This window comes from Microtus oregoni, unplaced genomic scaffold, assembly GCF_018167655.1.
Source record: "Microtus oregoni isolate MIOR12 unplaced genomic scaffold, Mior012 000175F_ref0000477, whole genome shotgun sequence".
Lineage (NCBI taxonomy): Eukaryota > Metazoa > Chordata > Mammalia > Rodentia > Cricetidae > Microtus > Microtus oregoni.
In genome coordinates this window covers 138,448-156,192 of record NW_024544831.1, presented here as the reverse complement: position 1 = coordinate 156,192, position 17,745 = coordinate 138,448, and the positions used below count along the sequence as shown (strand labels likewise).

At 40.7% G+C, this 17,745-nt stretch overlaps 1 protein-coding gene across 1 annotated transcript in view; it reads right to left on the bottom strand.

Annotated features, from left to right (window-relative positions):
- LOC121445330 (serine/threonine-protein kinase WNK3) overlaps positions 1-17,221 on the bottom strand; it is a 136,209-nt gene extending 118,988 nt beyond the window's left edge. The window contains exon 1 of the mRNA XM_041647408.1: positions 17,158-17,221. The gene's annotated coding sequence lies outside the window, so the exon portion shown is untranslated. The remainder of the gene's footprint in view (positions 1-17,157) is intronic.
- Between the last annotated feature and the right edge of the window lie 524 nt (positions 17,222-17,745).

The following is a 17,745-nucleotide window of genomic DNA, read 5'->3' as shown; positions in this document are numbered from 1 at the left end:
TGACATAGAAGCAAAGGGATCCAGTGTTCAAGGCCAACCTGGGCTACAAGTCTCAAAGCAAACAAGAAATCTTAACATTTTTTGGACTAAAATCAAAGGCATTATAATATCAAATAAGTTGTTTTTTTTTTTTTTTTTTTTTTTGGTTTTTCGAGACAGGGCTTCTCTGTAGCTTTGGTGCCTCTCCTGGAACTAGCTCTTGTAGACCAGGCTGGCCTCGAACTCCCAGAGATCCGCCTGCTTCTGCCTGTGCTGGGATTAAAGGCGTGCGCCACCACCGCCCGGCTAATCAAATATGTTTTAAAAACTATATTGATCTTTAACTTCCATCTTTGTGAGGTTTTCCTTCTATGTCTGTCTACAATAAAGCATTCCTTTATTTTTTAAAAAAATTCTTTCCTATTGCACGTACTGGCTTTGTGGGAGCCTAGGCAGTTTGGATGCTCAACTTACTAGACCTGGATGGAGGTGGGGGTTCCTTGGACTTCCCACAGGGCAGGGAACCCTGATTGCTCTTCGGGCTGAGGAGGGGGGGACTTAATTGGGGGAGGGGGAGGGAAATGGGAGGCGGTGGCGGGGAAGAGACAGAAATCTTTAATAAATAAATAAATTAAAAAAAAAACTCTTGGGGCTGGAGAGATGGCTCAAAGGTTAAGAGCATTGCCCGCTCTTCCAAAGGTCCTGATTTCAATTCCCAGCAACCACATGGTGGCTCACAACCATCTGTAATGAGATCTGGTGTCCTCTTCTGGCCTGCAGGCATACACACAGACAAAATATTGTATACATAATAAATAAATATTTTTAAAAAATTCTTGTTTTAGAGCAGTGGTTCTCAACCTATGGGTTACAACCCATTTTGGGCTCAGTAGACCCTTTCATGGGGGTTGTATATCAGATATCTTGCATAGCAAATCTTTACATTAAGATGCTTTTTAAATTTTATTTAAGATTTATTTAATTTTTGTGTACCAGTGTCTTGCCTGCCTGTGTATCTGTGTGAGGATATCAGACCCCTGGAACTGGAGTTATAGACAGTTGCAAGCTGTCGTGTGATTGCAAAACTACAGTTAGAAAGTAGCAATGAAAATAATTTTATGGTTGGGGGGATTACCACAATATGAGGAACTGTATTAAAGAATCATAGCATTAGGAAGGTTGAGAACCGCTGTTTTAGAAGGGAAAGTGTAATGAAAGACCAAACAATAACAACATGTAATAACTAATAACTTAAGGATAAATGACGAATAGGAAAAATGAGTTCTAGGACAGAGGTATAGCTTTGTAGTGGTGCATTTGTTTAACATACAGAAGACTCTAGGTTTGGTCCCCAAAGTCAATAATAATAATGATGATAATTTTTAAACCAGCAGGCCGCGCAATGGCGACGTACGCCTTTAATCCCAGCACTCGGGAGGCAGAGGCAGGTGGATCTCTGTGAGTTCGAGACCAGCCTGGTCTACAGAGCTAGTTCCAGGACAGGCTCCAAAGCCACAGAGAAACCCTGTCTCGAAAAACCAAAAAAAAAAAAAATTTTTTTAAAAGAGCAAAGGACTTCACTAAGCATTCTTTTTCTGAGCTTTTCATCATGGATACAATAGTAGCTCCTTTTTTTCTTTTTCCTCCTTTTCAATTATTTTCCTAATGGATCGAATAGCTGCTACTGTTGCTCCCCCTTTTCCTTCTCACTCATTCCTGGGGACTGAACTTACAGTCCCCAGGAATGCTAGGTAAGCATTTCACCAAGGATCTAAATGCCTGTGCTTTCTTTTTATTTTCAAAACAGGATCTCAGTCAGTTGCCCAGGCTTGTCTCCAACCCACTGTGTAGTAAAGACAAGGAGCTGGGCTTACAGGCATGTACAACTAGGCTTAGCTTCCAATACTTTCTTTACCATAAAACAAAACACAGGCAGGGTTTTGCCTTGCAGCAAATAATGTAAACTTACTCATTTTTTATTTCATTTGTGAACCTCACAGGACTAATATGAAAATATAAAGTACTTAGCACAATGCCTGGCACAATATAACAATCAATAAATAAAAGCTTTTATTTTCCACTTATTAATATGCCCTAGGCCAGCACTGTATTAAGGTACCATTCAAGGCCATTGAAACAACTCTATGGGTAAGGATGCTTGCACCAAGTCTGACAACCTGAGTTCAATCCCCAGGGCCTAGGGAAAGAAAGAACTGACTCATGTAAGCTGTCCTCTGACCTCATGATAAATGCACACCTACCTCCATATATAAATAGGTAAATAAATGTAAAAATGTTAATAAAAATAAAGCACTATTAAATAATACTGCCAAAAACATTAAATGGATTTTCAAAGGGACTCAATTCAGGAAGGTAAAATAATGTATATTTAAAAGACTTTTCAGTAATAAAGCATGTTGGCATTGCTGAAGAGATATGCTGCAGTGAACAAGCTATCCATCTGTGTTATATGCCACAATGTAGAAATACGGTACAACAAAAAAGTCTATAAAACTGGGCGGTGGTGGCAAACGCCTTTAATACTAGTACTCGGTAGGCAGAGGCAGGCAGATCTCTGTGAGTTCAAGGCCAGCCTGGTCTACAAGAGCTAGTTCCAGTGCAGGTTCCAAAGTCACAGAGTGTCACCAAAAGAAAAGGCTACAAAAAAAAATTAGGCTTTAAATCTGGAGATTCCTCAGGCCTGAAATCAATTATTAAGTTCAGTATAGTATGTGTGTGTGTGTGTGTCTCAGTGTGTATATAATCCTTTTTTCATAAAATGGTAATACAGTAATCTAAGCCTAGGAATATATATAAAAGCAACTGCGAAAACACTTCTAGCCAGGTGGTGGAGTTGCACACCTTTAATCCCAACCCTCGTGGCAGAAAACAAAATTTAAAAAAAAAAAACACTTCTATAGATACCCAAATTATATGGAGAGACTCACAAATTTGTATTGCACCTCTATTCCCTCAACACATGGAAAATTCAACCTGGATTCAGTACATTATGGCACATCAGTAATCCCAAATGCTCAGGAGGCTAAGACAGAGAGATTACTTGAGTCCAGGACTTAAGAAGTAAATTTACTAAGTCTCTCATCTCAAAACAAGATAAAAAGTAGTACTTTGGTCAACCAATGGATCAAAGGATTTCTCTAACTTTTATGGCAACTAAAAGAAGGCATATTTAAACAGTAAAAATTGTCCATTAACATTATGTCTCATACATACATTTTTATAACAATAAACACCAGGACCAATCAATGTACTAAGTCAACATCTAAAAATAAAAGAACAAAACTCAGCCCCGTCCTCAAGGATTTAACATTTTATCCAAAGTTATAATTATTTGCCATATTTTCATTTCTATTTTTTTCATTTCTCATTTATATTCTTTTGCTTTTATCTTGTAGTAAACTGTGTTTTAGGGTTTTGTTTTTTATTTTCTGAAAGTGTATTGCTATATAGCCCTGGCTGGTCCAGTACTTGTTATTTAATCCAGTCTGATCTTAAACTCACACCTCCTACCAATCCTCCTACCTAAGCCTCCAAAATGCTGGCTTTACAGGCCATGTGGCACAATGCCTGATACCGTATTTTCTTCATCTATTTGTTGTGCAATGCTGGGGATGGAATCTAGGGTCTCAGGACACATGCTAGACAAGTGCCCTACCACTTCAATCACCTTCAAAGTCTTATCTTTACATGCCAAAAAGTATAATATACAGTAAGTTTTTGTTGTTTGCAGTACTAGAGCCTGGGCCTTCTACTTGTTAGATAAGTGTTTACCCTGAGTTCCTTTTGCTTTTCATTTTGAGACAGGCTCTCATTAAGTTGCCCAGGACGGCCTTGAATTCAGTCTGTAGTCCATTTTTTGCAATCCTACTATCTCAGCCTCCTGAATAGCTGAGATTACAGGGCCGCACCATCTGGCCCGGTCTACATTAAACTTGGGAAATTTTGTTTTGATTTTGAATCAAACCTCATTCCATTACTCAAGTTGGCACAAAATTCTAGGTTTAAGTCATCCTTTTGTCACAGTCGCCCAAAAGCTGGGACTACAGGTGAATAATATCATGCCTAACTCACAAAACTTTTTTTCTTCTTGTCTTGTCTTGAAATGTTGAGACAAACAGCATATGTATACCAGGATGTCTTTGAATTCTGAATGCTAGGCTTGCTCATTTTTTAATAGTCATGGACTTAGGATTTTTTTTCTTTTCAGCACATAGAAGGCTCTTATTCTTACTCTGTAGCATTAAAAATTTTGCTACTATATTTCATTACACATGTATAGATACATGTATATATATGTACATATTTCTAGCAGGCATATGTATATGTGTATACACTTTTAATTTTCATTGAAATACACTAATATATCAAAATGAATGTATATAATATTTATATAGTGCTAGAAAATTGCTTCCCATGACCATTATACCAATTTAAACTTCCACATAACAATACGCATCTTTTGCCTTACACCCCTGACAAAAAGGTCTTAAACACTTTTTTAAGACTAATGGAATTTTAAAATCTCAGTATGTTTTATTTTTATGCAACACAGAGGATCAAACCCATGGTCTTGCAAATTAGCAAGTACTCAATCACCAAGCTACAGCTTCAGCCTTCAGTATGTTTTCAGTTAACATTTAACTTACAAGTGAGGTTAAGCCATCTTCCATACAAATAATGATTAACAAGTCAAGAATAAGCCAGGGCTAGGGATGTAGCTCATCTGATGGAGTGCTTGCCTAGTATGCATAAAGCCCTAGGTTTGATCCCTAGTATCCCATAAACCAGGCATGGGACCCACAACTGTAATCTCAATACTCAGAAGGTAGAGGCAGGAGAATCAGGAGTTCAGGTTCTTCCCTAGCTACAAAGCCAGCCTAGGATACATAAGATTTTATCTCCAAAAAAAGGAAGAAGAATTCAAAAGTTCCTATTATCACTGCTACCAATGAGGAAATAAAGCAAGATGAACAAATATAAAATGAGATAGGGCATAATGATGTACTCCTGTAATCCCAGCATGACAGAAATTAAGGCAGGAGAACTACTAGCTTGTGGCCATCCTAGACTTCATACTGAAATTAAATTCTAACTTTTTTTAAAGAAAAAGAAAAAAAGATGGGTGTGGTGATGCATACCTTTTAATACCAGTACTAGCAGGTGAGAGACTGGAGGATCAGGATCAAGCTACATAAGACCATGCTTCAAAACAGAAAAGAAGATAAAGTCAAACCTTACAGTCTAGACTACATGATTACTTAGAAGAGTCAGCAAATCAACTAAAAAATACTAGGAAACAAAGAACTCAATATAAACACCAAAGTCAAAGTCAATACTCTTACATATACATCAGTAATAATCATTAGAAAATATAATTTAAGCCACCCACATAGCAGCTTCCAACTATCTGTAACCCTAGTTCCAGGGGATTTAACAGCCTCTTCTGTTCTCTGCTGGTACCAGGCACTCCCATAGTGTGCAGATATACATGCAGGTAAAACACCCATTCACATAAAGTAAAATAACTTAAAAACAACTAGCTGGAGCTGGGTACGGTGGTGCACACCTGCAATCTCAACAATCAGAAGGCTGAGACAGGAAGATGACAATGAGTTCAAGGCTGGCTTTAGGCTACATAGTGAGACCCAATCTCAACACTGCCTCCCCACAAAACACCTGTCATGCTCAAAAAAGCAACAAAGCATTTATAAAATACTCATTTAAAAAATACACTCAAAGAGCTGGAGAAACTGCTTCAGGGTTAAAAGCTATTGTTGCTCTTCCAAAGAACCAAAGATCGGTTCCTTGCACCCATGACCGGTGCTCCAGGGGATCTAATGTTCCCATATGGCATATGCCCACATACAAATATACATATACATATAAATAAAAATAAATCTTAAAAACTATGTTTTAAAAACGACAAGTTTGGGGGCTGGAGAGATGGCTCAGTGGTTAAGAGCATTGCCTGCTCTTCCAGAGGTCCTGAGTTCAATTCCCAGCAACCACATGGTGGGTTACAACCATCTGTAATGAAGTCTGGTGCCCTCTTCTGGCCTGCAGGCAGAATACTGTATACATAATAAATAAATAAAAAGATAAAAAAACGACAAGTTTGCTGGCAATGGTGGCACACGCCTTTAGTTCTGGCTCTCAGGAGGCAGAGGCAGACGGGTCTCTGAGAGGAGGAGACCATCCTGGTCTTCAGAGCTAGTTCCAGGACAGCCAGGCCTGTTACATAGAAAAACCCTGTCTGGGGGTGGGGGGGCAGAGCCAATCTTAAGAAAAAATATGAAGCACCTATAAAAAGAAAACTTTCAGAGGAAAGACCTACTATTTTGGGGGGGGGGGGGAAATCTCTTGCAAGCCAGGTTCATTACAGAGCCAAGGATAATCTTAAATTCCTTCTCCAAGTGTTAGGATTATAAATATGCATCACTATACCCAATCAACACCTTTATTATTGTTGTTTCTGTTTTGTGAGACAGTCTGCAATCCAGTCTGTCCTTGAACTCACAGCAACCTTTCTATCTCAGACTCTCAAATGCTGGGATTAGAGCAAGATACCACCACACTTGCTAACACAATCACTTTCCCAACCACTAGTTTATCACAAAGTCAATGGGAATCCAATCAAAATCCCAAACAAACAAGATGATTCTCAAAGAGAGAACAAGGAAAACCAAAAATATCTTGAAGAATAGCATGTTGGCTCATTTCTAGAATGTCAGCATCCGGGAGGCTAAGGAAAGCAAATCGCCATGACTTCCTTGCCAGCTTGTGCTACAGGAAGCCAGCACCAAAATTCCCCCACCCCTAAAATCTTGAAATGGGATAATGAAAATTTTTCTTTATCAAATATTAATATATAATATAGCTATAGTTGCCTAAACAATATGGTTTCACCACAGAAATAGACAAATGACCAAAAGAAATATAACACAGAAATAGACATATTTAAAAAAAAAACAAGATATAGGCACACTTGGGAATAATTTCAAATTTTTAAATTTCAAATTTGTGGAGAGCAGATAGCATAATAAATTGTGTCAGGCCAGGTGGTGGTGGCGCACGCCTTTAATCCTAGCACTCGGGAGGCAGAGGCAGGCGGATCTCTGTGAGTTGGAGGCCAGCCTGGTCTACAAGAGCTAGTTCCAGGACAGCTAAGACTGTTATACAGAGAAACCCTGTCTCAAAAAAAAAATTGTGTCAGGAGAAGTGGCTATCTATTGGGACAGGAGTTAAAGATTTACCTAAAATCAGTTGCAAAATAGACTTAATGTGGATTATACAGGTAAATATATAAAAGCAAAACTACATTAATTACTAAAAAAAAATCTGGCATAACAAGGACGAAGGATTTCTTAGTAACCTAAAGAAAGGCTTACTAGTTGTTTTCTGTTTGTTTGAGATAAGATCTCTCTATTATGCAGTTCTGGCTGGCCTGGAATTCGCTATGTAGACCAGGCTAGCCTCAGTCTCAAAGGGAACAACCTGTCTCTGTCTCCCGAGTGCAGGAATTAAAGGCATGAGGCAGAGGCAGAGGCAGATAGATTTCTATGAGTTTGAGGCCAGCCTGTTTACAGTGTGAGTTCTAGGCCAGCCAGGGTTATATAATAAAACCCTTTCTCTTAGAAACACACCATGTGTTTCTAAATACTTCTACACACTTTTCCATCCAATTATCACAAGAATCTTGAGCTAAGTAAAATAATACTACTCTCTTTTTTAAAAAAAAAAGACTCAAAAAATTAAGTGTAATATGGTGGGCATGGTGGCCCATGCTTGCAATTCCAGTACTGGCCATCTTCCTGGGCTATATAGTGAGATCCTGTCACAGAAAAAAATGTGGGCATCTATATCTCCAGCTACTCTGATGGCTAATAAGAGGATTCTTTGAACACCAGACTTGGCCTAGCTTAGGTTATTGTTCTCTTTCATTAAAAAGATGGTTGATGGGAGGGGTTGGGGAGATGGCTCAGTGGTTAAGAGCACTTGTAGAGGACCTAGGATTCAGTTCTCTGTCTCCATGTGGTGGCTTACACCTGCCTAAAACTTCAGTTCTAGGGAATCCAATGTCCTCTTCTGGCTTCCTTGGATGCCAGGCATGCACATGACTCACATACATACATATGCAAGAATACATGCATGGGCTGGGCAGTGGTGATGCACACCTTTAATCCCAGCACTCAGGAGGCAGAGGCAGGTGGATCTCTGTGAATTCGAGGCCAGCCTGGTCTACAGAGTGAGTTCCCAGACAGGTTCTAAACTATAGAGAAACCCTGTCTCGAAAAAACAAAACTGGCTGGGGATTTGATTCAGAATGTTTGCTGAGCTGGTTCAGCAACTCAGAAAGCCCAACATTATGGTGCGCACCGATAATCTCAGCACTCAGAAGGTCAAAGGCAAGAGAATTCGAAGTTCAAAATTATCCGTGGCTATAAAGCAAATCTGAGATCAGCCTCAGCTACGAGAGACTATTTCAAAATGCCAAAATATCCTTGTTAGTATAGTGGTGAGTATCCCCGCCTGTCAAAATGCCAAAATATTGAAAAACTAAACAGGGATCAACTAAACTGAACTAAAAATGACACAGCTAGAAAAAAAGTCAGGAGGTAGGAGAAAAGGAAGGCTCAGTGACAGAGAACTTGCTTAGAATGTGCCAGGCCCTGAGTTCCCATCTCTAGCCCCACAAAAAACAAGCCAGAGTTCAACACCAGTATCTTACTCCCAACCCCACTTATAACTACTCCTAAAAAGGAGCTCCTTATATACATGTAGTCATATAACACTAAGTTGCACAGACATATACACTGCAAAACCACATCACATTTTTTGGAAATAAAGTCTCTGCAAGGGATTGATTACATATACATTAGTGAAGAAGTCAGCACAAAGGCATGTTGATTCCAGCACAATAAATAGGTGGCTAAGGGTTACAACTTCCAGGCTACCTGGGGCTAAATTAAGCTAAAAAAAATTCAGTGAAAATAGATCTAAGTCATAATTATTTACTATTTAACCAAAAGTTGGCAATCCATATATCTAAAAAAGCAATTATATCTGTTATATGGTTTATGATTGTTCAGATCAGGAATCTATCTATCCAAATAATTTGAGCCAAACTCTTTTATTCTTTTTTTTTGGTTGTTGTTGTTTGCTTTTGCTGTTTGTTTCCTTGGCTCATTGATTGATTAGTTGGTTTCAGACAATATATTTAAGCCCAGACTGGCCTGGAACTCTCCATGTAACTTGGCTGCCCTCAGACACAAACTAGATCTTCCTGTCTCTGCTTCCATAGTGCTAGAATTACAGGTATGAGCCACCATGCCCAACTATTTTTTCTCTAATTTTAAAGGAATATTTCACTTTACACAATGTAGACCAAGCTGGTCTTGACCTTACAGTACTCCTGCCTTGGTTTCCTGGGTGTTAGGATTACAGAAATGTACCACTGTACATGACAAATAATCTTAGTTCAAAAATGACACTGGAGAAATAGCTCAGTGAGTAAAATGCTTACTGTACAAATATCAGGACCTAAGTTCAGATTCCCCAGCATCCTTGTAAAATAGCTGAGCATGATGGTTACCTGTAACCCCAGCGCAGAGTCAGAATTCACATGTAAAAGAAGGGAGGAGAGTTGAGAAGCTATTGGCAATTGATAATTGCTGGGATAGCAGTGTCAGCCGTTTTTAACGGCATGACCCCTGGTAGGCTGACCACACTCCAGGGCAGGCCACACATCCAAAAGAAGTAAGACTTCATGGGGGGAAAAATAAAACTCATTGGAGAGAGTGGTGAGGATAGATATGAAAGAACCGGAGGAGGAAAGGCCAGTAAATATGATCAACATATATTATATGAAATTCTCAACTAATAAAAATATTTTAAGAGTACTTACTGCTGGTCTGGAGAGATGGCTCAGAGGTTAAGAGCACTGGCTGCTCTTCCAGAGGTCCTGAGTTCAATTCCCAGCAACCACATGGTGGCTCACAACCATCTGTACTGAGATCTGGCGCCCTCCTCTGGTGTGCGGGCATACATCAAGGCACAATGTTGTATACATAATAAATAAAAAAAATTGATCATGTTGCATGATCTCATAGCATATACTTTAAAAAAAAAAGTACTTACTGCTATTTCAGAGGACCTAGCTTTGGTTCCCAGCACCCACATGACAGCTCACAATTCTAGGGTATCAAAGCCCCCTTTCTGGCCTCCATAGGCACCAGGCATGCATGCAGTACACATATATGCATGCAAGAAAAACACTCATACATATCAAATTTATAAATCTTTTAAAAGAATTGTTCAAGGTCATCCTTGGTTACTCAACTTTGAGGCCAGCCTGTGGGGGGAGGAGAGAAAAAAAGAATGAGCAAATGGCATAAGCAACAAAAAAATATTGGATAACTGGACTTCATGGTGCTCCAAAACTTCAGTGCCTCCAAACACACTATCTAGATGGCAGACATGGTGCATGCCTATGATTCTAGTACTTAGTAGGCTGAGCCTTTGATCAAAAGTGCAAGGCTACACAGCAAGACTCTCAAAACAGACAGACAGACAAACAAACAAACAAATAAATAAATACTAAAATTCTTTAATCAACCAAAGTACAAAAAAAAAAAACCAGGGCTGAAATATAACTCAGTGGTAGACTACCTATCTAGCATATAAGAGATCTTGCACCATAAAAAAAAAAGACAACTTGGGGCTGGAGGAATGGCTCAGCAGTTAAGAGCACTGACTGTTCTTCCAGGGGACCCAGGTTAAATTCCCAGCACCTAAATGGCACCTCACAACTGTCTGTAACTCCAGGATCCAGCACCCTCACACAGACACACATACAGGCAAAACACCAAAAAAATAAAAATAAATTTTAAAAAGGAAAATCCATTAACAGAATGGGAGAAATTACTAGCAAAGGATATCACCTAACAGAGTCTAATTTCTAGAATACAGTTTTTTTTAATTTTTTATTGAGAAAAAAAAAAGTTTCCGCCTCCTCCCAGCCTCCCATTTCCCTCCCCCTCCTCCCGCCCTTCTCCCCCTCCCTCTCCAGTCCAAAGAGCAGTCAGGGTTCCCTGCCCTGTGGAAAGTCCAAGGTCCTCCCCCCTCTGTCCATGTCTAGGAAGGTGAACATCCATACTGGCTAGGCTCCCACAAAGCCAGAACATGAAGTAGGATCAAAACCCAGAGCCATTGTCCTTGGCTTCTCATCAGCCCTCATTGTTCGCCATGTTCAGAGAGTCCGGTTTTAGAATACAGTTTTTAAAAACTCTTTTAACTCAGACAAATGCCTCTAATCCTTGTACTTAGGAGGTAGAGGCAGGAGGATCTCTGCAAATTCGAGGCCAGCCTGGTCTAGTCTACAGAGTGAGTTCCAGGACAGCCAGGGTGGTTGGTTACACAGAGAAACCCTGTCTCAAAAAACAAAACAACAACAAAAAACCTTTTATAACTCAATTAAAAAAACAGTCAAATTTTATTTTATTTTCGCGACAGGGTTTCTCCATAGCTTTTTTTTGGTTCCTGTCCTGGAACTAGCTCTTGTAGACCAGGCTGGCCTCGAACTCCCAGAGATCCGCCTGCCTCTGCCTCCTGAGTGCTGGGATTAAAGGCATGCGCCACCACCGCCCTGCTAACAGTCAAATTTTAAAACAAAGGTCTTTTACAATATGGCAATGTGGCTAACAGTTACTGTGTTGCAGGTGGCTGAATGAAAGTTCTGGGCTAGATCACACATGACTGATTTCTATCTTTTTCATTTTGAGATAGGGTCACACTGTATCATTGACTGACTTGGAATGGAACTCTCTATGTGGATCAGGCTGGTCTTAAACTCCACCTGCCTCTTTCTCCTCATTGCTTATCCCAATGGCTTTGCTGGGATTAAAGGCATGAGCCATCACACAGCATAATACTAATGTTTTACCACCATTAAATTAAAATAAATTTCTACAAACCATAAAAAAACCCTCTTATAATTCAAAAAAGAGTAACAAGTGTGGGGAGGAGATACAAAATTGGAATCCATATATATTGAGTATGATAATGTATAATGGTGGCACCTCTGTAGAAAACAGTTTGTATGTGATCCATTAATTTCTTTTCTATCTACATACCCAAAATAAGTTAAAATGGGTGCTTAAGAAGAATCTTACAGGTAAATAGTTACAGCAGCAGTACTCACAAAAGTTGAAAGGTGGGTATGAAATGTTTATGAACTCATGAATGGAGTCTTTTAAACTGTGCTATACTCCACAGTAGAATATTTATTACTCAACCATAGAAGGGAATGAGACATGCATACTGGGTAAATATCAAAAACTTGCTAAGAGAAACAAGTTGGGCATAAGAGCTAGGGATAGGACTTGTGAGGACCTGAATTTGGTTCTCCAGAACCCAGGTAAAGCCAGTTGCTGTAGCATGCATCTGTAATCTCAGTATTCCTACAGCAGGTTGGGAAATGGAGACAGGAGAACTTCAGGTGAAATGCAAGATCAAAGGCAAAGACTGAACCCTTAGGTTGTTCTCTGACTTCTGTATGTGTGACATACACACCCACATTCACATAAAACGACATGCTCATACACACACAGTTTGGGGGGCTCATGCAAAGATTTAAAAGAAAAAAGTCCGACATAAGAGGCTTAGGGTTAGTATTATGATTAGAGACTGAGCAAAACCATCCAGACAAATAAATAAGGACCACTAGGTGTTAAGAGGCGGGGAGAATGGAGAGTGAGCACTTACTGAGTAAGTACAGAGTTTCCTTTCAAGGTGATGAAAACATTTTGGAATTAGATACTAGCTTCAAATACAGTAAAGTTACTTAGTGACAAAGGTGTATGTATACTTTAGCCAGGTGGTGGCGCATGGCTTTAATCTCAGCACTTGGGAGGCAGAGGAAAGCTGATGTGAGTTTCAGTACAGCCTGGTCTACAGAGCTAGTTCCAGGACAGGACAGGTAAGGCACAGAGAAACCCTGTCTTGAAAAACCAAAGAAATAAAAAAGTATACTTTAAAAATGGTTTAAAGCCAGGCCTGAAATCTCAGCAACCTGGGTGAGGTAGGATCATAAATTCAAGGTCTGCCCAGGCTACAAAGTGAGTTCAAGGACACCCTGGGCAACTTAGTGAGACCCTCTCTCAAATAGCTAAGAGGGCTGAGAATGTTGATCAGTAGCAGAATGCTTTCTGGGTATGCACAGGGCTGATAGTTCAGTCCTAAGAACCACAAAAAATAAAATGAAATTATTAAAAGGTAAATTTGTTACTGAGTTTTAATCACAATTTAAAAGTATTCATGCTAAAAGACAGCAAAGATATGTTTCATTTCTACTAAGACTTTAAAGGAGCCTGAGTGGGGATATAGTTTCCTAAGAGAGTGTTAAAGTAGCAGGCAGGAGACCCTGGGTTCAATTCCAAGCAGTTTCTTTTAAAAGGTAAGGGAGAAGGGCAATAAGAAAGGAAAGATTTATATGGAAGGAAGGGAAAAAATGGAAAAAGAAAAACTTTCAGAAGAAATACATATTCATGAAATAAAAGGCATTAAAGGCTCATTTCTACAATAAGACACTCTCAACAACACTTTTCTTTTTTTTTCCAAGACAGGGTTTCTCCATAGCTTTTTGGTTCCTATCCTGGAACTAGCTCTTGTAGACCAGGCTGGTCTCGAACTCACAGAGATCCGCCTGCCTCTGCCTCACGAGTGCTGGGATTAAAGGCGTGTGCCACCACCGCCCGGCTTTCAACAACATTTTTCAAACCAAACATCTCATTAGATATTTATAGAACAACTATAAATACAGTACTTATATATGAAACCCAAAAATAAAAATTAGATTAAAAATGGCATCAATACTAATTTCTTAATAAATCCATTTATATATGTCCTTTACAGTCATCAAAAATAGTCATTGCCTAACAATATCACAAATTTTATATCTCAAATAAAAATGAGTAAGACACGTTCCTGTGAAAGAATCTTGGCTTTTAGCCAGGAGACCTAAGTATATCTACAAATAGAATTGGATACTTTAAACCAAAATAAGAGACAGTAGGGGTTTCTTTTTTCTTGCTCACAATTCATCCCCCACAGAGAAACATCTACACAGAAATTTAAGCTCTCTACTAATTATTTTTGTTTGGTTTTTCAAGATAGGGTCTCACTAAGTAGTCTTTGCCTTCCTGGAACTCACTCTGTAGACCAGACTGTCCTTGAACTCACATAGATCCACCTACCTCTGCCTCCTTATTTTCTATATTTCTATTATATTTCTTTGCAGTCTTTGGCCTTATTAATTACTGACTAATAATGGACAATTTAGTGAAAACAGAAACTCTTCTGCTTTATAAAGAAAAACTTAACAAATATCCAATGCCTGAAACACTAAGAAATAATTATGGCAATGAATGTAGACTCGTGATGGAAGCATTAACATTGGTCCAAAGTCAGAAGTGCAGGGTCCACTACTTACTAAATCAAGCATTTTGCTTTGTTGTTGTTTTTGTTAGTTTGTTTGCAGTGTTGATTTTGATATGTGGACTCACTAAATAACTCTTAGGTGTAGATCAGGCTGTACTAGAACTCACAAACATCCGCCTGCCTCTGTCTCTTAAATGCTGGGATTAAAGGTACTGTAGCAGCAGCACACCACACTTATCTATGACCTTTCTACTCTCTTTCAAATATGAGGAAAATAAAGAAAGATAGTGTGAAAGAATGTGTAAAGTATGTAGACAATCTAAAGAGGGGCACAGTGGAGCAGGCAGCAAAGAAGAAAGGAGGAGCAGAAAGGGCTTTAGGGAACTAAGTCTAGTTCTTCTCTTCAGCCTCAAACCCAGCATCTGATTCCAGCCTTATCTCATCCCACTCTTCAAATACACTTCTATGTTTATATGCCCTTCCACTCCAGGAATATCTAGTTAAAAACTAGGAGACCACCTTCCCTGGAAAAGGTGCCCATTTATAAGCTCCCACTGTACCTTTATATTTCTACTACATTTAATGTGTGTTTGATATATATATATATATATATATGCTGGTATGTACGCATATATACTATAAGTAGTCAAAGAAAAAATTATACTCGTTCCAATTCCAAAACAGACAGAATGCAAAATATGTTCTTAAATTTACATTTCCAAGAAATCAATATATATCAGCAAAACTTACAAAAATCATCATAAAAAGTTAAAAATTCATAATCATTAATTCTGACCCAGAACAGAATGAAAACACCACAAGACTTTATCAGACGCTAAGTACCAAATTCAGAGAGTAAAATGTCCAAGTAATCTACTGTAATTTAAAGTTACACCAGCTGTAGATGCAGCTCAGAGGTAGAGGGATGCCTAGCATAGCCAAGGCCCTGGGGCGACTCCTCATCAAACAAACAGAAACACCAAAAGCAAGTGCCAGTTTTCAAATAAAATAAATTCAAGAATAACCAAAAACATCAGATATCACTATTAAACACTCAAAATCGAATTTTGTGCATTTGGACTAACATTTAATACAAAGTATTTCTCCCTCGGGCTGACAGGTTTAAATTTAAATTCAACAATCCAAAAAGTTGTAGGCTGTCTAAAAACACCTTGCCTTCTGTGTCATACACTAAGATCTCTTGAAAAGTTCTCTTTATATTAAAACTTACAAGGCAGAGGCAGGCAGTTTTCTCTGAGTTCCGGGGCCTCCCTAGTTTACAAAGCAAGTTCCAGGTCAATCAAGCCTGCATAGTAAGACCTTGTCTCAAAAAAACAACAGAACAAAACAAAATAGGATTCATGAAAAATGGGTAACAAAGCCTCCAAATATTAGATGCAATCACTATTACACAGATTTTTCCCAACTCAAGACTACTAGTTGATTCATACAACTATCTCAACAGTAACCCTTAAGGAATCACACCTGAAGGCTGAGGCAGGAGGACGAAAGGGAATTCAAGACCAACCTTGGCTACAGGATGAGACCCAGACTGAGAGACAGACAGAAAGATGGGAAGGGAGGGAGGGAGAGAGAGAGGGAGGGAGGGAGGGAGGAAGAGAAGTGGAGGAGAAGGAGGGCGAGAGGAAGGGAGAGGAGCAAGACACAAAACTCGCACCTCTTTTGAAGCTTAGTCTTGTTTTAACATTGTATGGACTGGCAAGATAGAGAGAGACATACACTCCGGGGGTTTCCACCCACATCCCACAATATAAATGTTTCACAGCTCTTAACTAAACAAAACCTCTTTCAGTACAGGGAAAGCACCTCATGACTTTTCTCCTAACCCTATCATCCCCTCTCCTCCCGAGCAAGTCAGTCACAGAACACAAACCACACCTCTCAATTCCCTTACACCTAACACAATTTACACAATCAGCCTCCTATATCCCTCACCTATATTTCAGTCCTGTCGACCCCTCTACATCAAATGAACCTCTAAATTAAGCCTCCTCTTCCCCCAACTCCATTTCCATCAATATAACACACCCAAACCTTATTGAACATCCCACACCCAAAGCGATTCTCTTAGTAGCCCAATCTCACTTAAATGATCTCTCAGTCCCTTTGTCAACCGTCTCCCGGATCCTCACCTTCCCCGTCTCTTAGTCTTCCATCAACTGCCAAAGTTGCCACTCTCCCCAACAGAAACAGAAAAGAAAAAGAAAAAAAAAACGCACCTTAACCTCAAATCTGTCCTTCCCCACTTTCCTCCCCTCTTAATTTTCCTCTCCGTACTGGGTCACTTCGACTCAAGCTCCTACAGCCCCAAAACCCGAGTCTGGCCTCGTCCAGTACCTTTGGGTGACCGCACGCACGCACCCTGCCTTGGCCAAGCAGTTCCCCTTCAGCACACATGCACACACACACACACACACGCACACGCACACACACACACACTGGGGCGCTTACTCTGAACAGAATGTTGGCTGCCGCTGCCTCCTTCCATTCATCCTGGGCCCATTCATCTCTCAGCCCGATCCCGGACACGCCCCCCGGCCTCCTCCCTCTCAGGGTCCCAGACTGGCCGGGACCCTCACCTAACTGGAGACGCTGACCGACGGAAAGCGACTCTCTTCACTTCTCCCTCGCTGTCTCTCAAGCCTCCGCCAGCCCCCCGACCGGCTACACCGTAGACTAGACACACACACATATATATACCTCCTCCTCTAACGCCTCCTCCGACGCCGCTCACTCCCCTCCTCGGTGTCTCGAGAGCTCGTCGCCTAGTCCTGTGCGCGTGCGTGCGTCTCCCCTCGAGCCCACCGAGCCGGCGGCCGCGGCGAGGGAAAGAGCGGGCGGGGTTAGGGGGAGCAGGGTGCGAGCCCAAGCTCGCGCTCACCCCGCAGCTGACCGGGCGCACGCGTACTGAAGCCAGAGAATTCGGCTGGACCGGAGAGGGGCGGGGAAGGGAAGGGGAGGGAGGGAAGGAGGGAGGGAGGGCGAGGGGGGAGGGAAGGAGAAAGCCAACTGAGCAGCCCCAACTCCGAACCGCCCCTGGCCCAGCGAGGCGTCCAGAGGCTGGCCGGCTGGCGCATGCGCACGCCCTCCCTCCACACTCAGCGCTGCAAGGTGGATGCAGCGTCGAGGAGAGAGCCTTCTCCCTCGGGCGAAGAGAAGAAGCTCGCCGAGGAGCCACGCAAGACACCTCCTGCGTGTTCTGAAGCACTCATCCTCACCGCCACTTTCCCCCTAAAAACAAAAAAATTTAAAAAGAGGTCCACACACCACTTCCTAGCACCCGCAGGC